The sequence below is a fragment of the Oncorhynchus mykiss genome, chromosome 7 (genome assembly GCF_013265735.2).
Source record: "Oncorhynchus mykiss isolate Arlee chromosome 7, USDA_OmykA_1.1, whole genome shotgun sequence".
NCBI lineage: Eukaryota > Metazoa > Chordata > Actinopteri > Salmoniformes > Salmonidae > Oncorhynchus > Oncorhynchus mykiss.
In genome coordinates, this window is record NC_048571.1 from 75105601 (window position 1) to 75109479 (window position 3879).

The 3879-nt window shown below is 43.9% G+C and overlaps 1 long non-coding RNA gene across 1 annotated transcript; it reads right to left on the reverse strand.

Moving 5' to 3' along the window:
* Positions 1–1412: 1412 nt before the first annotated feature.
* Positions 1413–2324, reverse strand: LOC110528488. The gene is made up of 2 exons (XR_002474264.2): positions 1974–2324; positions 1413–1747 (listed from the first exon to the last, which is right to left on the reverse strand). It is a non-coding gene; the product is annotated as an uncharacterized LOC110528488 (long non-coding RNA).
* Between the last annotated feature and the right edge of the window lie 1555 nt (positions 2325–3879).

A 3879-nucleotide genomic window follows, 5' to 3' on the forward strand; every position in this document is an offset into this window, starting at 1 on the left:
AAACTGAAGACAGAACAAACGGCGGTAAGTTCAAGGCAAGCAATACGTAACAAACAACAAAACAAATTCTATCCAACTTGAGGCTGATACTCTGGCACAACATACTGTTGATGGCTAACAATCCGGCAGGGAATGGATGTCAAGTCCGGGCTTATGAAGAGGAGAGATGATGATCAGGACCAGGTGTGCAGATAGCTGATGGGATACAGGTGCGGGTAATCAGAAACCCCAGCTGGCTACATTGCCCGGCAACCAGACAGGGTGTGTTCCAGGACGCCGGAAAAAACTCTCCAGGACAGAACATAGGCAAAAAACAGACTCAGGAAACGGGATTCGTGACAAAAACGGATAAAACAATTGTGTTCATGAGAGTCTCAACTTTCAGTATGGTTGTACAATAGTTTGTAAGCCAAACCATTCGGACACTACATACGATTTTGTGAAATAACGATTTTCAGGATGTCTCATGGTCTGACAAAGACCACTCTAGCTCTGCCACCTTTCACCGCAGATGCTAAAGTAAGATATTGGCCCATGCGGAATTTTCTCTCTCTCTCTCGCATAAACAGACAGATTTTTAAAATTATGTTAATTAAATTTCCATGGGGGTGTGGCCATTGTAGGCTAGTAGTTAAATGTATTTATTTCAGTTTGACTAATAATGTTCTGCGCTATGTATTATTTCATGTTTCGTGTGGACACCTGGAAGTGTAGCTGATTCTTTTGCAGTGGCTAAAGGGGATCCTAATAAATAGCAAAATAGCAAAAATATTGCGATTAGGATATTAACCTGATCCTAGACATTTAGAGTTAACCTTAAGCACTTAGTGTAGCACAGCTTAATACGCTCTGGAAATAAATTGATCAGCTTGCCCTCCCACTATTGCTAAACCCTACGGATAAACTCTACTTTAAATCATAAACTCTAGGCTTGCCCGAGGTACCTTAAATATTAAACCCTAAACTTGCCTTAGCTACCTTGAATCCTAAACCCTAGACTTGCCCTCCCCCAAATCCTAAACCCTAGGGAGAAACTCTACTCTAAATATTAAACTATTGGCTTTCCCTAGCTACCTTAAATGCTAGACCCAAGGCTTGTCCTCCCCCAAATCCTAAACCCTGTAGAGAAACCCTACTCTAGGCTTACCCTAGCTACCTTAAATCCTAAAACCAAGGCTAACCCTTTCCCCCAAATCCTAAACCCTAGGGAGATACCCTACCTTAAATCCTGAACCCTAGAGAGAAACCCTGCCTATAATTGTAAACCCTAGGGAGAAACCCACACAAAACTGACCTTAGATGAGTCTATTTTTATCTTGATCATATTAGAAGCATTCCATAAAATACATATCCAACGCAACATTAAAAATGTGAGCGTTAACATACATTATGATTATTCAAGGTTACTTTTCAATACTGTGTTCATATACATTACAGTATGGCCTCAGAGACTTCACAGTTAGAGAGAGTTACCAGATGGTATATAACAGAGAAGCAAACTAATTATGACCATCAAAATCTGCAAAACACAGGGTATAGTGTGTCACTTTTCAGACAGACAGTAGTTGGAGTGAATCCAATAAATTTAATTGAACTTTCTAATTCATGATTATCCCACATTCCCATGTCGTCTTCACTGCCTGTCACTGTACTGGATCGTCCACTGTCACCGGATACCCACAGTCAAGGGCCACGTACGTAAACTGGGGAGGCCAGGTCAGTCTTCTCCAGGTGACACTACTCAAGGCTGTAAGAGAGGAGAAAGAAAGAGTGGATTCATATTGTTTTCTGTCAAATTGATATCTTTGTGGCCTGAGGTGGTCTAGCGGTCTTAGCCACTGCCTCCAGAATACATGTACCAGTGCAAAAGTGGGTTCAAATCTATCCCACTGCTATTCAAGCACCCCTGTACTATTCAAGCACCACTGTACTATTTAATTATGTGCAAGAACAACAAATATTTAAATGGATACCTTCAGTAATTGGAGAGTTGTCGGCCGATGCGAACAAATCCTCTTTTGCTTCTCTCATTGTTGTTCTCACACTCTGGTCCCCCGAAGATCTGAACCGTCTCCTTCTCCTGCGGCGGCATGTTGTCAAACTCCTCTACCACGGTCGTTGTCACTTTCACACAGTTCTTGATGACCTTCCAACCTGGTCTGTTCAGGTCGTTTCTCAATTCTGGAACAGACATTGTATCAGCCAGTGCAAAGCCAACACTGAGGAGCAGAGAGATGGTCAACATCATCTTCATGGTGATGAGAATTGATAGTGAGTCTGAGTGTTTGGTTCAGCTTCAGTAACAATATGCTGGAGGCTGCATGTGTTTTGTCTCCAACAACTCACCATTTTTATACCAGAATTAATCCAAGTCACTGTGCTGGTTCAACCAGGGGGCATGGCATTAGTGACATTAGAGATCACTATCGCTAGTTCCACTTCCAAGGAGAGGGGAGTGAAGGGACAGCATTGCCTGTCTTACTGTTTATGAAACTGATCAGTCATGTTCTTTTGATAACAGCTATTACACCATATCATACCTTACAATGGCCTAAGGTTGCATCCCAAATGGCACCCGACTCCCAACACAGTGCATCACTACTCACCAGGACCCTTAGGGCCCTCAGAGCCCCACTACTGACCAGGCCCCGTAGGGCCATAAGCAGAGCACCACTACTGACCACAGCCCTCAGGGCCCTCAGCAGAGCACCACTACTGACCACGGCCCATAGGGCCCTCAGGAGAGCACCACTACTGACCAAGGCCCACAGGGCCCTCAGAGCCTCACTACTGACCAGGCCCCATAGGGCCCTAAGCAGAGCACCACTACTGACCAAGGCCCACAGGGCTCTCAGGAGAGCACCACTACTGACCAAGCCCATAGGGCCCTCAGGAGAGCACCACTACTGACCAAGGCCCATAGGGCCCTCAGCAGTGCACCACGTAAGCGATAGGGCATCACCTGGAATTAGCCATACACAAATGTAAAGTATGATAATGTGTAATATGCCCTGATAAAGAGGAAATGACTGATCACTTTAAGCAGTTTCATACGCTATGCCATCTCTTCACTGGTACTGTTGCAATAAGATGATGATGATGATAGCACTTCTTTAAACATACTGTGCTGTCCCCTAACCGGTTGCAACATGATGATTGATGATGATGGTGATGATAACATTTATTTAAACCTACAACGCTGTCCCTTCACTGGTAATTTTGTAACATGACCAGTGGTGGAAAAAGTACCCGCTGCAACTCCACAATGAGCTCGGGAGGCGAAGGTCGAGTCATGCGTCCTCTGAAACATGACCCGCCAAACCACGCTTCTTAACACCTGCCCACTTAACCCGGAAGCCAGAGGCACCAATGTGTCATTGGAAACATCGTTCCACGAGGTCAGCTAGAGTGCGATGAGACAATTAATGCCCCTCCAGCCAAACCCTCCCCTAACCTGGACTATACTGGGCCAATTGTGCGCTGGCCTATGGAACTCCCAGAAGTTACACTTCTGGCACTGCGATGGAGTGCCTTAGACCGCTGCACCGCTCGGGAGGCCAAAGTAAAGATACCTTAATAGAAAATGAATCAAGTAAAAATGAAAGTAATGTTTTTAAATATACTTAAGTATCAAAAGTAAATATAATTAGCAAAAATATACTTAAGTATCAAAAGTTAAAGTAAAATTATAAATAATTTAAAATTCCTTCAGCAAACAAGACAGCACAAATTTACGGATAGCAAGGGGCACACTACATCATGCAGACATAATTTACAAACAAAGTGTGTGTGTTCAGTGAGTCCGCCAGTTCAGATGCAGTAGGGATGACCAGAGATATTCTCTTGATAAGTGCAGGAATTAGACCATTTTCCTGTTCT